We start from the raw sequence: 11,736 nt of genomic DNA on the forward strand, positions 1-11,736 counted from the left end.
CCGATTAAAAGCAACTGCAGTGCCTGTCGCAAACCCTAAGAGACAGCGCATCCCTTCAATTGATAATGGTACGGAAGGGGCACCAACAGCAGGTTTGAGACTTATCCGTCTCTCAAGGCCGACCGTTCACATTGATAACGAAAGCCCCTTGATAACGCGGACGAAGCGCCGATCTGACCACGCACGAAACGCGAAAAACAATGTAATAGGCATAGCATGTTTCAATATCCCGGCTTCGCTCGCACCGCATCGACAAAGTGCGCGCGCAGTTATATTTCGCACCAGAAACTTGCTTCAGACCAAAGCCAAATAAAAGTGACGGTTTTAGCTTTCAGGAGAGTGTATACGTGCTGCAAAAACAGGCTCATGTCATAAAATAAAAGCGAAATAAACAGACTGGGAAGCGACCCACGTGTTGAGAAAAGGCAAAACCGATGCGTTCAAGCAAGTAAATAACCAGCCGAATTGAGCCGAATTGGCAATCGGGACGCTTGCACACACACACACACACACACACACGCACACGCACACGCACACACACACACGCACGCACGCACGCACACACACACACGCACACACACTCAAAAGATTTCGTGTGCCCTTATGATCCATGAATTCGTAAGCGCCGTTGAACACCAGCTGCTCCCTACAGGGCGTGTTCGAATAGGTCTCCTTCTGCTTCACGCAGTACTGCGTCCGCCTTATCACATCTTCAGTGGCTTTCTTGATGACCGACGCTCGAATTCTACGGCACATCTATTATCCTTGTCTTGAGCTAATCTGGCGTCTGTCTTGATCATGTAAACACGATCTTTCACCCCAAAGAAAGAAATCGATTGGAGAGAGGTCAGGTGACCTATAGCCGGCAAATTTACACGCTCGTGCCTTCCAATCTATGGCGCATGAAAAGTGGCAGCCATCCAGTTTCGTGCTCGGCTGCCACTGTGTGCTGGTGCTCCATCTTGCTGATACCACAGAAGTGGAAGGCGTGAGAGCGGGACTTCGATGAGAAACTAATCCATCAATCCTTCAAGAATTTCGTCCACGTAACGCTGTCCAGTCAGTGTGTGATCGTAGAAGATGGGACAGATTATAGCACCGGCGTAAATTCCGCACCCCACATTGAACGACCACTGGTACTGGTACCGAGTGCGCTTTACCCAGTGTGCACTGTAGTCACTCCAATAGTATGCATTATGCAAATTTATCTGGGCGTTTCTGTGAAAATTGTCTTCATCTGTGCACATGTTGCTCAAAAAGTCCAGTGACTCATCGGCTTTTGTAAGAACGCAATTCGAAAAATCTAGACGATTCTGCAGGTCTTCGATTCTGCAAGCATTGGTGCTGGTTAAGGTGGTACGGGTGAAAGGCCGTCGTTTAGAATCCTCCAAACTGATGACTTGGAAATTGGTATCAGGACGGCCAAGTCCCACACGCTAGCATGAGGGTTTGAGACCATAAACGCTAGAACATCCGTGCGTAGGCTAGGGACTCAAAGATGGAGTCCTACTCCGCTGTTTCTTGAACCTGCCGGTTTGTCTCAGGTTTTCATCATTTCTGATGACAGACAACGCGTTTGGCTTACCACCACACTTCAATGACCGATATATATATTTGCGGCCTTCCTCTTGTCATTTGCAGCTCCCAAGGCAAGGAGCATTTTTACGTTCTGCTCATTAGAGAAAGACATGGCGACTGGGATGAAACAAAACGCACCTTTAAACATTTGCACTGCAGTTGTCAATTCGCTTTTGTGGTGACCGGTCTTTTGACAAAAAAAAAAGAAAACATCCATACGCTTTATCTGCGCGAAGACATCTATCACAGCTTGTTTCCAACTAACGCCAAACGCGACATGTTACTTAGGCCGAGGCGCGGCAGATAACGCACTAGCTCGATCACGATGTTCTACAGCGAAGCCGATTCGCCCGTCCGTCCGTCTGTCGCCTGTACACCGAAAACTCCTCCGGCGCAACCCCATGCGAATGAACGAAAGAAAAAAAAAGCGAAAGAGTGGCGTGCGATTGGCTGCGCACGTAGTGAGGTGGTTGCTCTCCGTCGCAGCCGAGCGGGCGCGCAGCAGTTTCTCTCCGGCTCCGAAATGGGCAGGCCACGCGTCATGCGTACTCCTGAGGAGCAAGCAGCTTTCGATCAGCAACCGCGAGCAGAACCGGGAACGAGCTTGTGTACGCCGTCCCGATGCTGCAGCCCGGGCACAAGAACAGGCTCGTACAGCCGAGCGCAAGCAGCAACTGCGTACCGAGGATCCGGCAGCCTACAAAGCCGTTGCTTAATGAACCGTTAAGATTAACCCAGTTCCAGGCCCAGGTCCATTAACCCAGGCCCGCGCGCTTCAGCTTCGCTGATGAACCATCTGTACGGAGTGCTTGGGTGGTGATTTTTTTCTTTGTTTCCATCATTTCTTTCTCGGTGGCGATGCTTTATAATGCGGGTGGGAGCGCAGTCACGTAGTATTCGTTATATTTCGCAGGGTTTATTTATAAGTCGGAAAAAACTAGTACGCAACTCGTACGTCGCTGAAAATTCCGCAGTCAGATGTTCCTTGGCTGTGCCTACAAATGCCTCTTTGACACTTTGATAATTATGATAGTACGTGTCGAGTTAGATAATTAATTATAATTACCTTATTAAATCTCAGTAACGAAAACATTACTGGCAGCTACTCCACTATACTGGAAACAATATGCAGTAGGTTTTCTTCGAGTAACACATTGCTTTTTTTTAAATCTTGGTGTATTATAGTTAATAAGGACACCCTGCATATATTTATGACCTCTACATGCAAGTGACGATGTTTCCATCCCTAATAAATGTTGTAAATGATTAGAAGTTCTTTTTTTTTTTCATGAGTCGTTACCTTTGCTTACTGAAAAGAGAAGCGATACAGAGACACATATCATTCACGTGCATTTCACACGCCGTTGATAAACTAAAGTCTACAGGTTTTTTTCATGGTCAAAAAAGCACGCAAAGCATTTTGAAGCGAGGTGGACATACAGCAACATATTCATTCTCTAGGCATAAGATATCGATCCATACCTTTAGAAATAATTGTTATGGCTACATCCTTCTCTTTAAAAATATAATAAACTTTGTCCTGTATATATAATTAAATATATTGTAAATGTGCATGGTGTTCACAACGGAAATTTAAAACAATGGTGAAGTGAGAAAATACGGATGAGGCAGCCGCCGCTGTTACTTCTAATGCGCTTGTTCTCCTATTGTCAGGATTTGCAGAAATAAAGCAAAGTATGAATTAAAATCCGTGCACGTCCGCGCCAACAATGATGCAATAAGCTATTAGCCCCAATAAAAGTTAAAGTGAAAAGGTCGAGGCAAGTCAAAAGAAACCTCAAATGATGTGGGTGACAAAACTTTGGCAATGACACGTTAGGTGGGGGCGGAAAACTCCGGAGGGGACTCGGGCCCCGAGCCCCCTGTAGTCGGCGCCTATGGCAGCAACATAAATACAATTGCTATTTCAGCACCATCTAAGACAGAGATTGGCAGAAAGAAACCTCATGACGCCGTCATCATTGTTACCACATTGGCAAAAAAAAAAAAAAAAACCCTCTTACACCCCTTGAAATATGCCCTTTGTACACTCTTAAATACAGCACGCGTAGGCGTGCGGGGTTTTTTGTCAGTGTTAATTACGCCCTTAGGGGAAAAAGAAAGACATTGTTAAATTAAGTCTCAAGGGCGTTATGCGCGGATGTGTATACCATATAAGGGTGTAAACAGGCCCGTAACCAGAGGGAGGGTCAATTGGGGTTCTGACACCCCCCATAAATTATGACTATACGATGATACACTGCTCAGCACAATTTGCGCATATGTCATTCTATTATATGTACATGCATTATATATTTCTGCTCAGATCATACACTCTTAAAAAAGTGTACATCCTTTGGGGCTTAAATTGCCTCGCAACAACAACCTTCATCTGCCTTGCTTACATTTTTTTAAATACACTCTAAGAACAGTTTACACCCTTTGGAGTGCCCCTTCTGCCACACAACGATAATCGTCATCTGCCTTGATGCGTTTCTTTTCTTTAAAATGTGCAAAACATGCACAATTTGCGAAGTTAAGACATTTAGTCGTTATAGTTGTGTAAATGTACAGATGATTGATAGAATTTATAAGCGATTAGGAACAATTTCAACCAATAAAAAAGAATTGATCAGAGAGAACACCCATACCAATAGAATATGCACGGGGAAGCTTATAGTAGGGGTAGGCCAACTTGAAATTGGGGATGGGCCAACTGAAATTTGGGGGCTTACGAACGTGAAATTTAGGGGTGGGCCTAGTTCAATTTGGGGATGGGCCAAATTTCATGCTGGGCCACCCCCAAGTTTCAGGTGTTCTAGAATTTCTACTAATTCCAGTAAAATAAGCAATTTTCCTTTTTCCAAGAATCAAAATTCAATATTTTAAAACAATATTAATACCTAAACCACTCATCACCATAATCACTACCATCATCGTCATCAACTGCATAAGTTCTGCCGGTTCTGCGGCGCGCACGTGCCGACTACGGTTAAAGTGGTTACTGCAGTGTACTAAAATCGTCTAGTACAGTTGGTTCTTTATTCTATGGTACACTGTACGGTTACAGTGTAGTGCGGTCATGCTTTTCGTCATATTTTGCTTAGCAATCAAGCAGCTCAATGTGCGCCGATGACCGCCTCGCGTTGTTGCGTTGACTTTGACGATTGAAGTGAAAATGCTAAAAGGCGAAATGGATCCGCATTAACGTGTTTTTATCAAGGAAAAGAAGTCGAACATGTTGAGGTGCGAAAAGGATGAATTTGTTCTATCGCGATTTATTACTGGCATGATTAGATGTAACTTAACACGAGCAATGGTTGCAACTGTCTCACAAATGCGAATTTGCTGCTTTCAGAGGGTGCTTGCTGAGCGTAGGCAAAAGATTCGCACTGCTGAAGCCAAGGTGCTCTGTAAGTAAGACCTGTTGGCTGCGTTTTCCTGCAACATTTTTGTGCTGACCGACACTGCTTACTATCTTTATAACGGCGTTTCGAATGGTGTAGCAAATTGCCTGGTGATTAATGTACTTCTTATTTTGCTGCAGAAGGTGTTTCACGGCCAAGAGCGCGGAGAAAGCACTTGGCGAGAAAACACCAAACCTTTCCTGAAGAAAACTCGCGAGCAATATGCTCGTTACGACGGCTTAAATCCAACTCAAGACCAGCTTGTGTATACAAGCGGGCTGCACAATTACATGCATTTGGCTAGTATCACTGGAACAGGCGTGGTGGCCGCCGTCGTCTGCTATGCGGGCGGTTATTACTTTCGTCTGTGGCCAGAGGTCTCAAACACTGTAGATCACCTTTCGAATGAAATTCCAAATGGCCAGAAGGTGATCGGCGCCTCTGTGCTCGCCACGTACATGCTCGCATCATTTTACTTGTTAAGGTCCGCGCCAGTACGTATCTACTACAACAAATCACAGCAAATGTTTAATTTAGTGTTTCAGGCAGCATTACCTGGGTTGCGAAGAAAACAGAGCTTTAAGCCTGGAGCACTAGAGCCTGTGTATATTTACAAAAAGTCCACACTCGCGCAGTTTCTTGGCACTTTGAGGGTGAAAAATGGGTGGCAGAGGTTTGTAGTGTTTGAAGAGCGTTTTCACAGGACGGTTTTTTACAATGTCCTAGTTGGTTATGATAGTGTTGATGTGCTCGAGGACTAGACTAGCAAGAGTAAACTGTATAAATGCTTCTAACCTCGTTTGGCTGTTTCTGTGACTGGATCCATTAAATGCATTTGGAAAATTTTGCTCATAAGCTGGTGTTCATTACTTTCTTCCTTCAATTTTTTTTTTCTTCACACACCTAAAGACGTTAGCATGTCATAATTTCAGTAATGATGTGTAGTGTTCTTGTCTACTTTTCAGTGACGCCACTGCAGAAAAAAAAAAAAAATATATATATATATATATATATTCTGCCACTTCTAGATGTGGTGGACTTAAAATTCCTGGTAATGATTTATTACTTGAGAAGCTACATCAAGGTACAATTTGTTGTGTGTTATGAATTGGCTACTCTAGCAGTTGAGGTTTGAAACATTCTGCATTCTGAGGGTCAAGCAGGGGGCCATAAAAGCAGTTCATAAGATAAATTCAAACATTATGCAAAAAGTGGACATAGTCAACTTCTGGCTCGGCATGCCATAGTAAAGCGCATGTAAAAAAACTACAATGCGTGAAAGCAAAACTGGTCGAGCACATTCAGATGCAGTGATTGACAGCCATCACGGGTCTTTTATACAGTCATGGACAGAAAGACGAATGATTTTCAAAGACTAATCACAAAATGGTTCAGGCGGTGATGCACTCCACTCAAAAGTATGAAAAAAAAAAGCGGTGCATGAAAAGATTAGTGTGTGCAAACTAAAGTTAAGGGTGTGAGCATGTGTAAGCCTTAACCCCTTGCCGCATGGTGTATGATATATAATACTCGTGGAGCAACTCCTGCAAACACTCCTGCAAACTTAATGAAAAAAAAAATTTACAAGAAAAATCACAAATTTACTTATAATCCATACCACATCGAGAAATGAAATGCAAAGTGACTGTAATGCTGAATAAAATTTTTGAGTTATTTTTTTCTTGAAAATATGGTGGCAGCTTGTCACACAATGCACAAAAGGTTCCTAAACATGTTCTTTTGACGATTTTTATGTTTGAAATCGGTACAAAAAATATTGGTGTGTGTCTTTATTGTTTATCAGACTATTGTAATGTTTTGAACAAAAAAGACATTAAAGTTTTTTCATCTGTGAGGCAAGCAATAATTGCAGTATCATATGTGATACAGCATGGAATTATGGGTTGTATATTGTAGGAGATCAAATATGTGTTTCCTCGTGACGGAGCCAATCTGACGGCAAAATATGTTTCTACAAGCTATGCTGTTCCTTAACATTATTATTGTCATGAAAATGTCATAAAATGAAAATGCTAGCACTGTTACAATAAACATAGCATGGAGCCTGCCGTGTTCCAAGAACTAATGACAACAGCAGCAAGAAAGCACTCCCAGAGGAAGCGGAAGAAAGCATTCTTCTGACTTTTGTCAGTCTCCCAAAGACTATGCAAAACAAAAATTTTTATAAAGAAAGGTGTCTTGAAGGTTCTGGCTTAGATATTAGGGCTACCAATGAGTCAATCAAGAATGATGCCATAAATTTTAAAGCACCTTGTACTTGCTGGAACTGCAAGAAATGCGCTCCATTTATTACAGCAACATTCCAAGTTTTTTCTTTCTCAAGGTTGAGATGTTTTTTGCGGGTTGTCTTCAATTCAAATGTTTTTCTGTATGGTCAAAATATATGTAACTGCATGGGGTATTATAAATTATCTGCAACAACTTTTGTTATAAGTTCCAGGACTAATACTAAATTTAAAGGACTAAAGCAAGTGGATCATATCATGAGAAGCCAACAAACAAAGACACCAAGGAAAACATAGGGGAAATTACTTCTACTTACCAATTGAATTAAATTATAATGGCAATGAAAGTGGATGAAGAAACAACTAGCTGCTGTTGGGGAACGATCCCACATCTTCGCATTACGTGTGCGATGCTATGTGCTGAAAGCAAGTGGATAAACTTTAGCCTAGCAATTGCTCTTGGTGTTATAAGATATGAATATTGGTGGCTATAATGTTAATGGTGAGGCAGTGCTCTGGTAAATTTGCAAGATGAAACAAACCACTTTTCATTGTACAATTTCTAGTTTTTAACATCTTTTTGGAGGTAAGTATCACAAAGGATATTTGCATATTCTCAGTGTCTTATGAAAGTATTATAAGCAAATAGTGTGATGTATGTGTCGTAAAGTACCAAGCTTTTTAGGGTCACATGAGCAGGTTTTATTAAAGTGGCTCAACCATGTTAAGCAGTTTGTAATTGTATCACCTAAATGTTTGTACTTGTCAACTTCAGTGAAAGGGCACTTGTTAAGGGAATACATATGCTTCAGAGGAGATTTCTTATTTGTAATATGCACGAAGACAGATGCCTCGCTATTTGGTTTCATAGACCAATCTTCACACCACTTGAAAACTGCATACATTTTAATTTGCAGGCACTGCTGGTTGTTCAGGATATGAATGTTAAAAAAAAAAAAGACTCTTCAAAGTCTCTTGTCCAGTCTGCTCTCATACAAAAATTTGTTGAGAGCTTTCAGACTATCAAGCTGATGACGGAATCAGGCAAAGGTCCCAGTAGAATCTTTTCAGTTAATGGTCCAACGACACATTTTGACAAGATGTCTGTTAGCAATTTTCTCTGTACATCAAATCGCCGGCAGATGCACAAGAGGTGTTCTGTCGTCTCAGAAATACCGCATTCCTCACAATTCGGACTGTCCGCCTGGCCGATGAGATCTAGGTAGCACCGGGTGAAGGCCACACCTAGTTGTAATTTTTATTTTATTTATTTATTTATTTATTTTTATTTAGAACATACTGCAGGCCTACAGTAGGCCCAAGCAGGAGGGGCGAATACATAATATATGAAAAAAGAACAGGATTAGCAAAATTGAAAAATGTTAAATACAAGTTGTAACACAAAATACAGCAATAAATACAAGGCTCAGATGCAAAAATACAAAAAGTAAACGTAGAAATAAATGGCTCTCAAATTAAATGCTGTGAAGAAAACATTGAGTCAAAAGAATCAGCTCTGGTTAAAAGATCTGGCGGACACCTGTTCCACTCCTCAATGGTGCGTGGAAAAAATGAGTATTTAAAGGCGTTAATCCTAGCACTGTAAGGGGTTAATGATTGTGCATGATGATTTCGTGTTTGGCGCGTAGTGTTAGGTTTAAGGAAGGGGTCTGCATTCATAGACAGTTTATGGTTTTTTAGTAAGAAAAGTAGTTTCAGTCTTTGAATTTTCCGGCGCAGCTGTAATGTTTCAATACCGTGAGTTCGCATGAGGGTCGTTGGTGAGTCAGTTACACGATACTTTGAAAAAATAAAACGGACGGCTTTGCGTTGAATCATTTCAAGGGCCTCGATGTTACGTTTAGTGTAGGGATCCCAGACGGTGCGCGCATATTCTAGTGATGGCCTTATTATTGAAAAGTAGGTTAATTTTTTAAGTTCAGGTGGGGCAAGTTTTAGTTTATGTCTAAGAAAGCAGAGTTTACGAAAGGCTGAGGAGCATACGTTTGATACATGTTTATTCCAGCTAAGGTTTTTCGTTATTGTAACTCCTAGATACTTGTACTCGCTGACTTCGGTCAGAAGGTGAGATGGAATATTGTAAGGAAATGAAAAGGAAGCCTTTTTGTTAGTTATCGTCATGTGTACTGTTTTCTCTAAATTTAGCTTCATGTCCCATTTATTACACCATGTATGTATGTTCTGAAGATTGGAGTTTAGTAAAACTTGATCATCTTGGCGAGTAATTTGGTGAAATAAAACGCAGTCATCTGCAAATAATCTAATTTGAACAGGGGTAGTTATAACGTTAGTAATGTCATTGATATATATCAAAAAGAGGAGAGGTCCGAGGACGCTTCCCTGTGGGACGCCTGAAGTGACCGGCAGGTGGTTTGAATAGCAATCATCAATACAAACAAATTGTGTGCGGTGAGAAAGGTATGAGGAAATCCAACGAATTATGAAATTAGGAAGACCAATAAGTTCAAGTTTGTAAATTAGTTTGGCATGAGAAATAACATCAAAAGGCTTTGCTGAAGTCTAAAAAAATAACATCCATTTGACCAGCGCTATTTAGTACACTTGCAAAAGTATGAATGACAGAAGTTAGCTGAGTGACAGTGGAAAAGCCTTTTCGAAACCCGTGCTGATGGGGGGTAAGTTCCTTGTTATCGTTTAGAAATGTAGTTATGTCGTTAGCTATGATATGGTCAGCAAGTTTGCAACATGTGGAAGTTATTGATATGGGACGATAATTAGCAATCAAGGCAGGATCACCCTTTTTCAGCACGGGCACAATCCACGCTTTCCTCCAGTTGGAAGGAATGTTTCCTGTTTCAAATGATTTGCGGAAAATAACAACCAGGAACTCTGTGATGGCTTCTGCATAACGGTGCAAAAACATATTTGGTATCCCGTCAGGTCCAGCGGACGCTTTAGTTTTGAGGTTGAGTAGCATGGAGAATACGCCAGATGAAGAAACAATGTCGGGGATCGAGTTGGGAGACATGGTACTGGGTTGAACAAATAAACCATGATGGGAAAACACACTCTGAAAATACTTATAGAATGCCTCAGAGATTTGCAATTTATCAGCAAGCTGCACACCTTGACATGAAATGCGCGTAATTGTTTTTTTCTTTTTCGATAAAAATTTCCAGAACTTATGTGGTGAGTCACGAAGAAAATTTGGCAGGCTATACTGAAAGTAATATTGTTTAGCCTGGCGCAAAGCACTTGTGAAGTTAGCGTGATGTATTTTAACTATATTTCGACAGGCACCCCCACGCTTCAGTCGTTTGATTTTTCTTTTCAAATGTATTATTTCTCGCGTGATCCAAGGAGTTTTTTTACACGTTTTCTTTGTTCTATTAGGAATGTAGTTATCAATGCAGTACGTACAGATTTCTTTAAATTTATTTCAGAGTTCATCAACATTAGTTCCTCGAAACATGTCAAGGTGTAAGCTGAGGTAGTCTAACACACTTTCATCATTAGCTCTGGAGAAGTTCTTCATGGAAATCATTTTTGCTGGTTCACTGTCGACATTTTGTTGAATGGGACAAGTAAAAACCACCATGCAGTGATCAGATAACCCAGTTTCAACTGAAACAGTAAAACGTTCTGTTTCTTGGCTGAGAAAGACGACGTCGAGAATAGATGCAGCTTCACCATGTATGCGCGTTGGGTGCTTAACTCCTTGTTGCAAACTATGAATCAGCATAATATCACACATGTATGAAGCATTTATGTCATTGTTTGTACTAGGGAAGGGACTATTCCAGTCAATATTTGGGAGATTAAAATCACCGACAAGGTATATTTTATCACGGCGAAATTTAGACATGTGATCGGCCAGATCACATAAATATTGAGGTGGTGAATCAGGTGGTCTGTATACAGCAAAAAGCACAAACGATCTACCCCCGTACGACAGTTTTAAAGTCACACTTTCATGGTTAGCTATTTGCTGCAACATGTGTGCCTCTGTGTTTTGATTCACCAGGACCGCAACTCCCCCTCCCTGTGTTGCTCTATCACGGTTAAAAACTTGATAAGAGCGGGGGAAAACAGTTTCATCATCAATATCATCTCTCAGCCAAGTCTCGGTTATAACTACGGCGTGTGGATTGTGAATCAACAAGATAGCCTCCAAAGCCTCCGATTTATTTACAATACTACGTGCATTTATATTAAGTAAGCGAAATTCCTTAACACGAGGTTGTGAAAGTCAGTCTTTGCCTTGATAACTGTTTTTATCACCGAGTTGAACTCTGCTGGTATCGCTGTCATCCCAGGTGTAAAGCATTTTTTCGATTCGCAGCTTGTCATTTATCAAGGTAACTTTTTTCCCTTCATCCCTTTCTGTTTTTGCGCTGTCCCACAGTAATTTACGCTTCCTAAGTGTGTTTCGTGAATAATCGTTCTGTATTGAAATATTACTGCCTTTTAGTTTCTTGCAGTTTTTAAAGAGTTCTTGCTTTTCGTTATAGTCCTGGAAGAAC

Source organism: Dermacentor albipictus, chromosome 1, assembly GCF_038994185.2.
Source record: "Dermacentor albipictus isolate Rhodes 1998 colony chromosome 1, USDA_Dalb.pri_finalv2, whole genome shotgun sequence".
NCBI classification, from domain to species: Eukaryota; Metazoa; Arthropoda; class Arachnida; order Ixodida; family Ixodidae; genus Dermacentor; species Dermacentor albipictus.